The 16209-nt window shown below is 44.6% G+C and overlaps 1 long non-coding RNA gene across 1 annotated transcript in view; it reads right to left on the minus strand.

Moving 5' to 3' along the window:
• Positions 1–2204: 2204 nt before the first annotated feature.
• The window catches only part of LOC138841410 (uncharacterized), a 69360-nt gene continuing 55355 nt past the window's right edge, over positions 2205–16209 (minus strand). Inside the window, exons 3-4 of the long non-coding RNA XR_011376417.1 lie at positions 2509–2579; positions 2205–2282 (exon numbers count right to left, since the gene is read on the minus strand). This is a non-coding gene — a long non-coding RNA (uncharacterized lncRNA). The remainder of the gene's footprint in view (positions 2283–2508; positions 2580–16209) is intronic.

Raw genomic sequence — 16209 nt, forward strand, 5'->3', positions numbered from 1 at the left:
ATATGAATAAGAAATTTTAGATAAGAAATTAAAATCCTTTCCCGGATAATTTTAGAGGTTTATAATTGGAGGTATTTTTGGAAAAGCAAAATAATAGCAAAATTTTATACTAAAATACGGAATGCATCATATTAGGAGTCACTGGACTTTTCCTGTGAGAACTACAAAGTGTGTGAAGGCACCACCCATCCACATCCCATAAACTGGGACATATAGACATGTTGAGGTAAAGCTTTATTTACAAAACAGACACCAGGCTGGATTTGGCCCGTGACTGTGGTTTTCCCAAACTCTCCTTTATATTAATCAAATGTTAAGTATTTAGAAACTTCTAACATCACATGTTTTTATTACCAAACAAGAAGGACTATAAATCAAGGAAATAAGCAATGGTCTCTAGAAGCTAGAAAAATAACAATAGTAAAATAGAAAAAGTAAAAATGAAAAGTAATGAATCTAAAAACATAATAAAATAGAGAAATTGTTGCATTAATAAACATAATATTTGATAAGGTTGATAAGACCAACAAATCATAAAAAGTATGTCAATAAAATGAAAAGGAAACACAAATATATATTATCAAGTATCAGAAAGGGATTACAGATGCAGACAACATTAAAAGTCATACATTATCAACAAATACTGTGAAAACCTTAAAAGTCATATGCTATCAACAAACATTATGTATACCTCTGCAGTAATAAGTGTTTAGCTCTCAATGAAATTGAAAATTTTTATCTAGGAATAATGTATGAATTCAAATGGGCATGGGTAGGGTCATGAATCTGTATAAATTCTGAATCAGAATAAAACAAGAATAGGAAAAGATTTAACCTTTCTCCAGCATTTGGTTTGGTTCAGTATTCTTTGGCCTAGAGCTTTATTATACTATCTGAATTAATTTGCCACAAAATCTCAGGATGTAAGTGTACCATCTTACCATGCTTTCTTGTTCAGGTGAGGGCAGGAAGGTTAGAAAGCTTAAGAAACTGCCTGCAGTGTGTTTATTAGAATCGGCACCCTTCACCCAAGTAGTGAACACTTTCTGGCTTGAGCTGAGTTCAAATCCCAGCACTACAAATAAAAAAAAAATTTTGACAAAGAAAATGACAAATTCATCTGGAAATTATGGATATAAAAATGTTATCATACCAAATCTAGAAATATATTAAAATAATAACATTCTGAACATATATAGTTTGTAATAAAATGTATATATGGCTGATAGTGCAAATTAAATTCTGAATATGTTATGCTAACAGATTAAGAAATGAAAATGATTCTCTTGAATAGACTCTAAATTTTATCTCCTGATTGAAGAAAAAAATTAGGAAGACTAGGAATGTGGCTCAAATGGTAGAGTACCTGGCTAGTAAGATATGAATCACAAATCCCAGCCAAAAGAGAAAACTAGAAAAGGAGAAAAACACTAATATTTCTTTTTATGTTAGATGTCTTCTTAAGCAACAATCAGCATGATCTTTACTACTAAAATACCATGATAGTGTTTTCTAAAGTAAATAAATCCATTCCCATTTGGAGATTCAAATTATGCCTTACAGGATTAAATCTAGAATGATAGCAAAAATAACAAGTAAATACAGAACAAAAAGACACAAAGATCTTATAAATACACAGTGCTGGATTCTGCAGTAAGAGTGACTGGAGGAACAGACATATAAAACATTCAGAACTAGTAGCTGATCAATAGGCTATTTTAAAACAAGAAATAAAGATCAGAGTTTTCAATAAAAAGATATTGAGACATCTAGAGCATAGACAGAAATACATATACTTTTCACATTTCGAGCTTATACTTTTTTGAAGTGCAATTGCCTGATGACTTTAACTTATCTGTCAAAAATGAAATCATAAAGGTGGTTTAAGGCAACACTGGGATTTCAGGTATGAAAGTGACTGTGGAAGTGTTGGACTCTTTCTCCTCTCCCCCCCTCTCCCCTCCCCACTCCCTCCCCCTCCCTTCCTCTTGGTCTCTCTCTTCCACTCTTCTCCCCTTTCCCCTGCCCTTCCCCCCCCTCTCCCCCTCTCCCTCCCTCCTTCCTTCCCTCCCTTCCCTCTTTCCCCTTTCCCCTTTCTCCTGGAAAGTATATAAGCAACAATAAGTTAAAAAACCTGTGAGGCTGTGGCACATGCCCCACCTGCTCCTGCCTCCTGGCTGGCTCTCCGGTGGTCGACTCGAAACCCCACTTCAGCTCTTTATTGGGGATGATGGGGTTTGCTGGAATGTGTCAGAACATTCACCTCCCAGAGTTCTTCATGTCTGCGGGACATCAACGCTTAACAGAGAAAAGACCTGGCCCATGGAACTCCCACGCCTCAACCAAGAAGAGACTAACCAACATGCAACCTAATAGGAGACCAACACCTAAGAACAAAGCCCCCATGTCCGTGGGAAGCAGCCAGAGAAGACAACCACCTACCTCTTCCCCATCTCCTCTGACAAGTCTAATCTTTTTACCTCCAAAGACCCAATAGGAAGGACTTACCTCTCCCCTCAGAGCCCAGTCGTCCTGCATTTCTAAAGATGGACTGTGAAGGATCGACTCCAGCCTTATTCCTGCAGGTCAAGCAAAACACCAGGTGCACACTCAGGTGCTTCACCTCAGGCAGGTCAAAGCCCCTGACCCCAGGCGGACCGTTCCACTGGGCCTGGCTAAGGGCACCCGCCTTTGGTCCCCAAGAGATCATAACCTATTTTTAGTTTTCTGCTTCCTTGTTGAGACCCATAAGAAGCCCAACCCCAAACCCACCCCCTGGCACAACCTCCATTCCTGCCACTCACTGCTGTACCTCAACAAACAGGCCTACCCTGTTAAAAACAAAACAAAACTGTAACACCTTCCTTCTCAATGAAATTTGGAGAGAAGTTTTATCCACAGATTTTTAAAACACAAGATCAAAAAGTATCGCTGTGTCAGACACCAGTGGCTCACACCTGTAATCCCAGCTACTGGGATCTGAGGATTTGGGTTCAAAGGCAGTCAGGGCAGGAATATCCCTGAGACTCCTATCTCCAATTAACTACCAGAAAATTGGAAGTGGGGCTGTGTGAAGCCTGAACTAAATATAGCAATGTTAGGTTTGAATTCCATTTTGTCCAGGAAATGTGTCAGCAACTCCCTTTGATTCCCTTGGGCCTAAATTCCAGGAACAACCCTACAGTAAATTCCACTAACTACAGCTAATTAGCAGATAACAGGAAAATCCCAAAGTTCCAGATGTTCCTGCAAGTGAAAGACCACTCAGTTGTGGCTCAGACCATCTGCTTTAGCCAATCGTTTCATTTCGAAGAGCATCAACCCCGTGAACCAGCCAATCCCCAGTACCTGGTCGGTTCTGCCACTGGTGACGCTAATCATCTTTTAGAATTATTTTATGATTTCCCTGCGGTGTGATATGACGTGTTAAGTGTTGCAATGATGCCTAGAAATCCCTAAAAACCTTATAAAAACCCTGCTAGAGGAAGGGTCAGGGCTCTCAACTCTGACCCGCTGCATCGGTGATGGTTGTGAATCCAGGCTCGAGCTTGTAATCAATGGAATCGGCTCCTTGGTGGTCTTTGGGTATCTTTATCTGGGCACAAGAGCTGTGGCTCAAAGTGGTAGGTTTAAGCAAAAGAGCTCAGGGATAGTAGCACCTAAGCCCTGAGTTCAAGTCCCCACAACCAACAACAACAATATATATATACTTATTTATTTATTTATATTTATATGGGTGACTTCCTACAAGCCACTTGGATAGGAAAAAAAGGAGAAAGTAAAGATACACTGCCATCAAAACTCAAAGACTGCCACAACAATGCCCCACAAAAGAGAAAAACCCATGCCTTACTTTCAGTTGTGTCATTAATGAAGGACAGTAGTCATGAAAGATGGGAGGTGGGTGGAGCCAGTGGCAAGAGCCCCTCCTGGCCCAGGTCTGGTTGTCAGAAGCCCAGAGGGACCTACATAAAGGAATGTTTCGAAGGCCATGCTTGTCTCTGGAAAGCAACCTTAGCCCATTTTTCTAAAAAAAAAAAATTACAACCTCATCAAAAAAAATGTGACCATTGGATGATGCATAATAAGAGAAATTAGCCCAGCTTCACACAAAGATGCTCCAGCAAATACTTTGTAAAAGAGCAATAACATTTATCAGTAGGAAGAACAAGAAAAATGTTGCTCACAGAAAAGACAAAACTTTAAATATTTCACCATGAAGTTTAAAAGACTTAATGAGGCCATTATCTCCCTGAGGGAAGTTCAGAAATACAGGAATTTAGGGAAGATGTGGTACTCATCAGAAAGAACTCCAACACAAGCTGACACAAGGAACAACAAATGGCTGGGGATGGGTTCAAGTGGTGGAGGATGAGCCTAGCAAGTGGAAGACCTCGACTTTAAACTCCAATCCCAGCACCAAAACAAGAACAAGTGAACAAATATTAAAACAGTAAAAAAAAAAGAACACGCTAACAAACACAAAATAAGCTAAATGCCAGTGGCTTCTGCCTATAATTCTATCTACTGAGGAGGTTACAATCTGAGAATTGTGGTTCAAAGTCAGCCCAGGCAGGAAAGTCCATAAGACTTTTATCTCCAACTAAGCACCAAAAAAAAGCCAGAAGTAGAGCTCTGGCTCAAGTGGTAGAGTGTTAGGCTTGGGTAAAAGCAGCTCAGGGATAATGTCCCGGCACTGAGTTCAAGCTCCAGGACAGCACGCGCAAATGTGCACACATACACACAATGTTTCAAGTTCAACAGTGCAATTCCACAACAAAGATATAAAGCACCTCCCTCTGTCCTTCATGTAGAAAAATTAATGATAGAACACCTACATAGCATAGCTAATAAAGTGGGCTTGGTGTACATATCCTCAAATGCATACATGCAACCTAAAAAATGAGAAAAACATCTTCAAAGGCAAACACCATGCAAGTGTTCGAATGGGACCTGATCAGGGCCTTCCTGGGGCTCCAGCCAGAACACAGGTGTGAAAGACACCCCAAGAGGCAGTGAGGCAGGCAAGAAGGCAAAGGCTTAGTCACTCTTCTCCAGACAACACGAGTGCAGCGTTGGAGCGGGAGGGGTCAGGGCTGGATTTCTAAGCATTTCAGATGAGAAGGAATTCGCTGCCAACGTTTGTCAGTCTGGCTTAGCTAGTTGACCCAGGAAGCTATTGAGGTAGCCAGTGGTCTGAGGTTTCCACCAAGGCATTGGTCAGCATGTACAAACCTTCTGGGAGGTACGATGTCAAAACCAGACACAGACAAGACTCTGCTGGAGTTCAGAAGAATCATCCTACAAAATAAACAACCTCCCTGCCTGACAGAATGGAGTCCTTCACAAAACAGACTGAGTTAGGCTAATAGGAGTTGGGGGCTTGCAGTCAAGCCTAAAAGAAGTGTCTAAGAAGCAAAAACAGCAGAAAACTTTGTGGGGCTGGGATGTAGCTCAGTGGCAAAGCGCTTGCCTAGCAAATGCAACGTCCTGGGTTCGATCCCCAGTACCAAAAAAGAAAAGACAAAAAAAATACAGTTAAGAAAACTTTGTGATCCCAATGCAATAAAACCGGAAACTTCAAATCAAATCAATATTTTTTTCCAAAAAGCCCTTCTACCAGAAAAACAGAACACTCATAAACAATACTGAGGCAAAGAAACTAGATAAGCAGAAATGCATAATATCTCAAACTCAATAATGTGTGCTTACACACAAGAATCTGTGGAAAGAAGCCAAGCAAAGCTTAACTTGATACACAAATTCTATTCTGTAAAGAAAGAAAAGAAATGAAGGGTGAATAAAGGTAAATTAATAAATCATCCAACTCAAAAAAAAAACTTAGGAAGAGAATGACAAAGTAAACTAAATAGAAGCTAAGTGATGAATTATAAGAGAAAACATAGAAATGTGTAAGTTTGCAATCAGAAAAGCAAAAAATAAAACTGCAGAAATCAGGAAACCGTAAAGGTGTCAGCACAACTATGTTCATTGCAGCATTGTTCACCACAGCCAAGGTATGGACTCAGCCCAGATGCTCCTCCGTGGATGAATGGATCAAGAAAATGGGGTATATATACACAATTGAATTTTACTTGTTCATTAGAAAGGATGATATTGTACCATTTGTAAAGAAATGGAAAGATCTGGGAAAATTAGTAAGTCAGGCACACAGAGACAAAGGATGCTTGTTTTCCTTTGTATGTGGAAGCATGATTTAGCTTCTAAACTTATAAGTAAATACGCTGGGTGGTATGCAAGTGTATACAAATACATTAACTGAAATACAGTAGATTCAGGGGAGAACTCAGTATAATTCCTTCGAAATGCAAAATCAATCATCAGCAAAATAAAATACCAGGAAGTAGACACTCAAAAGAGGTAGGTTGAGCCACACCAGTGGCTCACGCCTGTAATCCTAGCTACTCAGCAAGCTGAGATCTGAGGATCACGGTTCAAAGCCAGCCTGGGCAGGAAAGTCCGTGAGACTCTTATCTCCAATAAACCACTAGAAAACCGGAAGTGGTGCTGTGGCTCAAATGGTAGAGCGCTCACCTTGAGCTGAAGAGCTGAGGGACAGTGCCCAGGCCCAGAGTTCAAGCCCCACAACCACCCAAAAAAAAAGGGAGGGGGTGGTTGTGGTCAAGGTGATAGGGCTGAATGAATGAAGAGAAGAGGAAGAGAATGCAGGCAAGAATCCAATGAATATCTACAAAATTAAGAAGAGTGAAGGTAGGTAGGAATGATTAGGGAAGGGACGGATGAGAATATTGAAAGGAGTGACATTCATCAAGATGTATTCATAAACTGCTTTGTTATGTTAAATGACAACTCCTTTGTAGGACTACTGAACAATAATAAAAATATACTTAAAAGAACTGAACAAACACTAAAAAGTAATAATAAAGAGAAGAAGAAAATCTGCAGGTGGGCTTTGCTCAGGGAAGTTTGTTTGGGCCGCCTCACTGTTCCTAAGATTTCATCTGCACACCTCTACATGATTATGCCCCAGGAAAGGAAAAGAGAATTTCAGATAGAAGGCATTCATGACACCGAAGAAATTCCCGGGACAGAACCAGGGCGGACCGTGAAGACAGCCCTGAGTTATTGGGAGGATAAGGTTAGAGAGCTTTGTGGGGAGCTAAAGTGAAGAGTACGGGTTCTAGATGACATTTGAGAGGTGCACGGCAGAAAAAATGAGAGGCATAGAGCACAGTAAGTGTGAGGGTTAAGGACGGCGTGCTGCACCCACTCTGCTGACTGCATTTGCACTTGGGGTGCACCCTTTCCTAACTCCCCACCACAGGCCGGAGAGCAACCTCGGCTCTCACACACCTGAAAATGGCTGTAGTCACACTCCAAACCCATGGAGATATTAAGCACGGTGCTCTGGTGTAATTCTAGTGTGAAGTGGTTCTCCCTCCAGATTTTCAAGGTGTTACTCAATTTGTCTTCATATCCTCTGTTGAGCAGTTAAAAGAAACAGATCAATATAGACTCAAATGGATAGCTCTCCAAGGCACAATGCTGAATGAAAATTGCAAGTTCGGGGTAATTTACAAGAGAAGAGGTGGTATCTTTTCCATCCAAAGGATCTGCAAGGAATTCGCAGTGCTACCCTGGAGAGCAGGAGTAGGAACCCTAATGTTGGGAAGGGAACTGTTAAAAGGAGAGGGGACAGTAGACTAAATGTTGCTAGTCTCCAACTTATCAGAAGAATGTCCTCTTATCAGATACTTAGTAAGTGCACAACGCTAGGTTCTTATAGCTTACCATGTTTGATACTTTTTTTTGCCAGTCCTGTGGCTTGAACTCAGGGCCTGGGCCCTGTCCCTGAGCTTCTCTTGTTCAAGGCGAGCACTCTACCACATGAGCCACAGTGCCATTTCTGGCTTTTTCTGTGAATGTGGTACTGAAGAATTGAACCCAGGGCTTCATGCATGCTAGGCAAGCACTCTACCACTAAGCCACATTCCCAACCCCTGTTTAATACTTTTAAACTTAACTTCCTAATACAACTGGAACGTATTCAGGTGTATAATAGGTCTTGGTAGCTAGATAGAATTTTTTCCCATTTCCTTATCAAGAACATTGAAGGTATGTATTATCATCCACTACACCAACCCAGTAGTTTCTTAATTGTCTTTGTCTTAGACATTGTCTTTCTCAAATTTTAAAAATATTTTACATTTCTAACATTGTTTTGTGCTTAGATTTGATCCAGGTTAAAAAGTTTGTTTGGTTTTGCTTATTTTCTGGGGCTTGGCAGAAGATAGGGAATTAGTACTTAAGTTCATTTATTCACTCAGCAAACTTTGCCTGACGCTGCTGTGGTTGGGATGTGGTTTCCATGTATTAGACATTCTTCCCCAGTGTGGCGATGTGAGAGGTGGTGGTACCTTTAAAAGGCATGGCTTAGAACAGGTGGTTAGGTCACATGGAATGTGCTCTTGAAAGAGATGAAGGTAGTTCTAAGAGGACATGAGTTCATTCCCAAAAATCTTACAAGGAACTGGGTACCAGTGGCTCATACCTGTAACCCTGACTAATCAGGAGGCTGAGACCTGAGGATCACAGCTTGAAGCCAGCCCAGGCAGGAAAGTCCATGAGACTTTTATCTCCAATTAACCATCAAAAAACTAGAAGTGGAGCCGTGGCTCAAGTGGTAAAGCATCAACCAGCCTTGAGCACAAAAGCTCAAGGATAGTACCCAGTCCCTGAGTTCAAACCACAGGACCAGTACCAAAAAATAAAACCTGACAAGGAAAGAATGACTCTGACCCTGACTCTCTGAGCTCTCCTGTCGGGTCACATGATCATTCACACAAGCACCTGCCATGTTCATGATCTTGAATTTAGCCTCCAAAACTGATTAAATAAACCTCGTTTTGCCAGGCGCCCATGTCTCACACTTGTAATCCTCACTACTCAGGAGGCTGAGATCTGAGGATTGCAGTTCAAATCTAGCCTGGGCAGAAAAGTTTCCGTGAACCTCTTTCTTATCTCCAATTATCCACTAAAAAACCAGAAGTGGTGCTATGGCTCAAATCATAGAGTACCAGCCTTGAGCACAAAGAAGCTCAGGGGCAGCACCCAGGCCCTGAGTTCAAGCCCCACAAAATAATAATAATAATAAGCCTCTTTTGTTAATAAGGTACCCTCACAAGGCATTTTCTTATAGAAGTGGAACAAGCAAATACAAGCACCTATCACATTCTGTGTCCTGTTCCCACACAGATGGTGTTAGAGATGAAGACAAGGGCTCCTCTTACTACACTTTCAGACAGGATGCTCCTTATGTAGCCCAGGCTGGCTTCAAACTCATGATCCTCTAGCCTCAGCTTCCTGAGGGCTGGGATTCTACGCGTGTACCACCACACTCAGCTGCCTCTTACTTTTTTATTTTTAGCTATGTAGCTTTTCAAGTGTTTACAGTTTAGTTATTTGATCCAGCCACCCTGGGGCCCTGTGTTTCACAGGAGCTGCTAATGCCTCTCCTTTGGTTTGGGAGGACAGTTACTGACTTTCCATTGGCTGCATTGCTTCTCCAGGAAGCCAGGGCTTACTCAGGCCACAGCCTGCTCTGCTCCCATGATAGAAGGAAATATCATTTGGTAGAAGTATTAAGCACAGTGTGCCAATGTCAGACTAAGAGTCCTCTTCTTCCCCCTACCTCCCTCAAAACAAAAACAATTGACTATAAGATCTACTGTGCTCTTCTCCAACAAGAGTCCTTGGAACACAGACAACATCCTATGAATACTTTGCCACCCTTTCCAGTTAGCTCTGATTTATTATACAAACGGCAGGCCTCTACTCTCCCATGGTTTCATGAAACTCTCTGTGGTCTTCTGGATCTATAAACCAATGAATAGATATTACATCTAGCCATGGGAGTCAGCTGCTCATCCACAGTGAGCACAGAGTAATGCAGAAGAGCATTCTCCATTTAATAAGCCATTTAGATGCAGGAAGTGACTGTAGGAAGGAGGAGGCTCCTGGTAGTAGCTTAACTCTTGCTTGGAAGAACTGAGTTCAGTGGAAATCCAAGCAAGGTGGTTTTTGGTGTTTGGATCTATGACAAATCCAAAAACAAACTAAAAGTGGTCTGCAGAAGGTCATCATTTCCCTTACTGCTTTCACCGTGTGCATTTATGTCATTTAAATAAATGATGCTTCAGACCAATGTGCAGATTTTCTTCATAAAGATAAGAATTGTAACCTGAAACAGCCTTGGTAAAGGAAACTGCCTAGGCAGGTGCCCCGATGCAGTGGCATTTGGCAAATGGATTAGAAATGGGCTTGGGGGCATGACTCCTCAGCCCTCAGAACACTAGCACCCAAAATCCTCACCCACAAGCATGCGCAGTTTGCTCCCTGTGTCCCTGCAAACATGGCTGTTTCTGCAAAGGTCATGAAGTGGGAAAGGTAGAAAGGAAGTTCTGCAACCATGTAACTTAAGCCAAGGAAATTGCTGTGTCAATTTTAGAGAGAATAGAAAAGGCATTGGGCAAATCATCAAAACTGAGGGCATTCTCGATGTGCAATAGGTTTTCCTATTTTCTTCCTTGCCGTAAGTTTGCCAAGAGGAAAATGGTCCTGAAAGCAATGGCTCCTTGCAAGTAAACATCTGCACCCTGCGGGTGGGAATGGGAAACAGCGCAGCTGCTACGGAAAGCAGTTGGCAGTTGTTCAAAAACTTAAGCATAAAATTACCACATGACGCAGAAATTGCATGCTTAGGTATAGACCCAAAAGAACTGAGAATTGTCAAACTATGTGTGTATGTGTGTGTAACATGCATATTCATACTAGTACTATGTACAATATCCAAAAGATGAGAGCAGCCAATATGTGCATTAAAAGATAAATAGAAAAACTGTGGTATGTCCATATGGTGGAATATCATTCAGCCATAAAAAAAAAAAAAATGAAAAAGCCAGGCTCCGGTGGCTCCCACCTGTAATCTTAGCTACTCAGGAGGCTGAGATCTAAGGATTTCAGTTCAAAGTTAGCCCAAACAAGAAAGGCTGTCCAATTAATCATCAGAAAGCCAGAAGTGGCACTGTGGCTCAAAGTCATAGAGTGCTAGCCTTGAGCACAAGAGCTCAGGGACAGCGCCCGGACCCTGAGTTCAAGCCCCATGACTGACAGGAAAAAAAAAAAAGAACGAGTATGCTTCAAGGAGATGAATCTTTAACATATTGTGCTAAGTGAAAGAAGCCCAATGCAAAAGGGCACATGCTTTACGTTCCACTCACACGAAATGTCCAGGATAGTTCCATCCACAGAGAAGAGAATACAAACTGGGGCTCCCAGGCCGGAGGAAGGGTGGCATTGTCGCAGCTGCGTCATCTGCCTGGGATTCTGTCTGAGGTGATGAAAAGGATGGGAGATTGGAGATGGTCAAATGCACTGAACCCAAAGCTGCTGGCTTTTAAATGCCATGTGACAGAACACTAAGCCACTATAAAAAGGAAAACAGAACCAGGCACTAGTGGCTCGCGCCTGTAATCCAGCTACCCAGGATGCTGAGATTTGAGGATCGCAGTTCAAAGCCAGCCCAGGCGGGAGAGACAGTGAATCTCTTATCTCCAATGAACCACCAGAAAACCAGAAGTGGTGCTGGGGCTGAGTGGTAGAGAGAGTTAAAGGATGCAACCATTGAGCCTGTCTTCTTGGTGGCCCTGGTGGAGCCTGGTCACTGCATGGCACTTGGGGAGAGAAGCTCCCAGGTGAGTTTCCTTTCTCCTCTCCCTGCAGGCTTCCTGCTAACCAGCCCATGCTGCAGACATCCACCAAAGCACCACATCCAGCCCCAGTCCAGAAGTCCAGGAGGACTTCCCAGGGCCGGCCCCTGCTGACCCAGCCAGCTGGTGTCCTGTCCCTCCTGACAGAGGCAGGGGCAGGGGGAGGGTCTACCCTGCACCCCTGCACCCCTGCTTGCGCCAAATTTGGGGAGCCCAGGGCAAGAGATGCAGTACTCAGGACACTGCAGTGCCTAGCAAACCTGCTCTTCGATGCCGGACAAGCAGCGGAGTCTCCACCCAGGCAAGTCCTCAGACAAAAGGTAAAACAACAGCCATGTCCGCAATGAGCCCCATGCCCAAAGCAGACCTGATGTCCACAGGTCTGTGCAAAACAGGCTGCACCAAGAGCCCCCAAGCTGTCCAAGACAGACAGACAAGTGTGATGCCTCTTCAGCCACCTAGTATTTTAAGGTTTATTTTCCAGGGTGCTATAACAGTTGACCGCAGCCCAGGGGCTTCAAGCAAGGGGAAATTTTCCTCCCACAGTTCTGAGCGCGGGCGTCAGCCGGGCTGTGATCCCAGGGGAGCAGGGCTGGTCCCAGCCCCTCCCAGCTTGCCAGGGCCACCTTAACCTGTGTCTGCATCACTCCACTCTCTGCCACCGCGGTCACCTGACCTCCCAACAAATCCCATCACTATGCCTGTTTTCTCTTCTCAGGGCACCATCCCCCACCAGCACGATAACCACATCTTCAAGGTTACCTTCGGGCCAAGAATTCTGTTCAACACAGTGGGGCTGGAGGATGTGAGGGACTGGAATAGCAAAATAAGATTTGGGATCAGATCTAACCATCCATTTATATCCCTAGCTCTATAGTCCTATGAATTATCTGATGATCATTCAGTTATGAGCTGTGTTTAAAGACATTTTCAGATTTGTTTAATGGCTTTTTAAAAACACAACTCTAATGCACTTTAGATGCTCCCGTGAGGTACTCCTGTGCCACAGAATGCAGGAGTCTCGAGCTCTGTAGTATCCCTTCCCTGTAATCTTTGAACACAGTATGAGATGTCCTATTATAGAAGTATTACATGAAGATACATTGACGATAGCCATAAAGTATGAATGATTTATTTATCCTGGTTTTAAGTATCTAGTTTTTTTTCCACTTATAAGTGAAATGTCAAATGTTTTACAGCATATAATTTTTCTTTAAAAAAATAAAATCATATTCCCCTAAAAAGGAAGACTTGGGGTCAGGATGAACAGTGATCATCCCTTTCTCTACAGCCTCCGTGTGTCAGGCAATAAGCCCTCCCCACCCCCAGGAAACCCCAGCCACGTGCGCCCTCTGCGCCTTCCTCCTGCTCTCAACCTCTGCCTTCCTCCAAATCCCTCAGCCTTCCGTCCTCAGCTAAGTGTAAAGTTTGTGGTGAGAAGATTAAATCTGATTTTTACCTGCTTCATTTCATTCTCATTTTTTTTTCTGGTCATGGGGTTTGAACTCTGGGCCAGGGTGCTGTCCCTCAGCTCAAGGCGAGCACTCTACCACTTGAGCCACAGCACCACTTCCGGTTTTCTGGTGGTTCACTGGAGATAAGAGTCTCAGGACTTTCCTGCCTTGGCTGGCTTTGAACCAAGATCCTCAGAACTCAGCCTCCTGAGGAGCTAGGGTTACAGGCGTGAGCCACCAGTGCCTGCCTACATTCTCATAATTTTGAGTCTCTGGGATTCCCAATATGAAAGGAAATATTTGGACATAGCAAAGCCCACGGGGCAGCCCCAGATGGCAGCCGGAGGCCCCTGGAAGGGTCTGGAGGTAGCAGAGAGTGGCCCCGTGCATGTGTGTCCCTTGAAGCCACTAGCTGACTCAATAGATGGCCTCAAGAGAGATGCAGTAATGGCCAAGAGTTTTCATCAGAATTTCATCATAAAATAAAAAAAGAAAACTCCAAGGGAAAGAAAGCCTTTTCCTGTCATCCTAGCTACTCAGGAGGCTGAGATCTGAGGATCATGGTTCAAAGCCAGACAAGACAGGAAAGTTTGTGAGTCTCATCTCCAGTGAAGTGCCAAAAGCTAGAGGTAGAATTGTGGCTCATTCGACAGGACATTAGCCTTGAGTGGCAAAGCTAAGAGACAAACACCCAGAGCCTGAGTTTAGGCCTCCATAATGACACAAAAGAAAAATAGCTACATAACTTGAGTGGGAGATTTTCCTGGATTATCAACATGGACCACAGAGGACTTTCCTGGCTGAGCGCAGGAGAGCGGTGAGGCTGCGGGGGCTCAGAAAGGTGGAAAACACCAAGGAGGTGCGCCGCTGGCCGCTGCTGGGTTTGAGGATGGAGAAGATCAGGAGCCGTTTCTGGAGGCTGAGGGCAAGCCCTTCCTGACACCCAGAAAACGCAGCCCTCAGTCCTGAACCTGTAAAAAACAGACTCTGTTCCACAAGATAATAAATGGCTGCTGTCTTAGCTGCCAAGGCTTGGAGTGAACTGTTATAAGGGAAAATGAATACACAGAATGACACAATTTTCTCTCCATGTGTCCTTTCTGAGAAAATTGCCTGAGGATGTGCTCTTAAAAAGAAAAGGAAAAGTATAATTCAAGAAGATGATGTGCGGAGGGGGCTAGGAAATCATGTTAACCGGAGGTCAGCGCAGCGCAGCGCAGCGCAGCTGTGGCCTCCCCGAGGAGGCCCTGGGACGCACCCAGAGAGCAGCTTGCAGGCCCCGCCAGGGCAAGGGAAGCGGAACTGGTTGTGTGGGCAGCCGCACCAGTTATCCACCTCCTGGTCAGTCTGGAGGGGCCCAGGGGGTTCTCTGAAAAGGAGCTGCCCCATTCAGCAGTCCCCAAAATAGACAGGTGTGAAGAAACCTCCAGGAAGCAGAGACATGTCTGCCTAGGAGGGCTGACAGTGCTAATGGCTCCTCCCTGCAAATCTCAGGGGACAGGAGAGGACCGACCCTGGGGCCTTAGGGAGGAGTTTGTTCCAAAGCCATTCTGCTGGTTCCCTTGAGTCCAGGTAGTAAACATCTGTGGGGAGGGAAAGGAAAAAAGGAAAAGGGAGGGAGAGTGTTTTTCTGGTTGGTCTGAGAGGAAATGGACATGTAAATACATTATTTAGTTACCCATTCAGAGTAGAACTAAACAAGACATGTGGCTGTGAGGAGAAGGAAGGAGGCAGGCCCTCATCTGCTTCAACCGGGAGCCAACAGACGGAGTCTAGAACTGATAAATCAAGATCGCTGCACGAACACCTCAGTACTAACCCCAGACGATTAACTAGGACAGTTAAAAGCAGCCCCTTGGATAAATGAACCAGGCTCAGGAGGATCAAGGAAAAGACAAAGTATCTAACATTATATGCTCTCTGTACTGTTTGGTGTTGTAATCCCACACGTGAAGTCCTTTAAAATAGAATGTTTTTACAAAAGAAGGGAGGAGAGGGGAGAGAGGGGGGAGGGGAAGAAAGAGAGGAAGGAAAAGGAAGAGGAGGGGGAGGAAGAGGGGGAGGAGGAGGAGGAAGAGAGAAGGGGGAAGAGGGGAAAAAGGGGGAGAAGGAAGAAGAGGAAGGGAAGGGAGGGGAGGAGAGGGGATATCCCCGCATCCCTGCCTAGACTTACATCACAGGATCCAAGGTAGATTCTGCAGGGGCCTGCAGCTGGACCTCTCCGGGAGCTCTGCAGTGCCACCCTCTGCACTGTGGGGCGCACTGCTTCAGAGATCAAGATGACCTGACCCGGCTCCAGAGAAGCCAGGTCCTGGGACAGAGGACCCGTGGTCAGGAGGATAAGGTTGTGTGGACAGGAGGGTCTGGGCGCTTACTAGGACATTCCAGAATGTGGGAGTCAACTCAATGTGGACCAGTGAGTCCAGGAATGAAATCTAGAGAATAGCCCTTTCCCCAAACATTCTAAAAGGACGTGTGGCAAAGCCAGGAAGGGCCGGCTGGTGAGCAGTTTGCACCTGGGCAGCCGGAGCAGGGTCTCTCTGATACACTAGTCGTCATCCCTGTTGGTGAGGTCTGTGTGGGTCTTCACAGGCTTCCTGGCCCATGGATCAGGCCCAGGGGTGGGATCTGGAGCTGGGCAGTTGCGCTCGCCAGTGGGATTGTCCTCTGAAGGTTAGGGAGCCCCCTAGGGGCCTGGATGGGAAGCACCAGCATTCTGCTGTAAAGCAGCCTGACCTCTGCCAGTCCGACTGCCATTCCCACAGCCTCCCTGTTCTGAGACTCTGGTATGTTGGGCTGCACCGGGGGTTCACTGTGCCACAGGATCCTGTGTCCCACTGGGATTTTCCTCCTCCTGGATCAGCATTCCTGGGTAGCTTTGATGGCTCAGTCATACAGCCCATTGGCAAGAAGCCTGGCAAGGAGAGATGGGAGGGGAGGGCTGGGATCTTAATAAACCAACATGGGTCACTGAATCCACAGGTGGAATCAGTCCTGGGAGGTCG

The sequence above is a fragment of the Dipodomys merriami genome, unplaced genomic scaffold (assembly GCF_024711535.1).
Source record: "Dipodomys merriami isolate MVZ:Mamm:240054 unplaced genomic scaffold, mDipMer1.0.p SCAF_32, whole genome shotgun sequence".
NCBI classification, from domain to species: Eukaryota; Metazoa; Chordata; class Mammalia; order Rodentia; family Heteromyidae; genus Dipodomys; species Dipodomys merriami.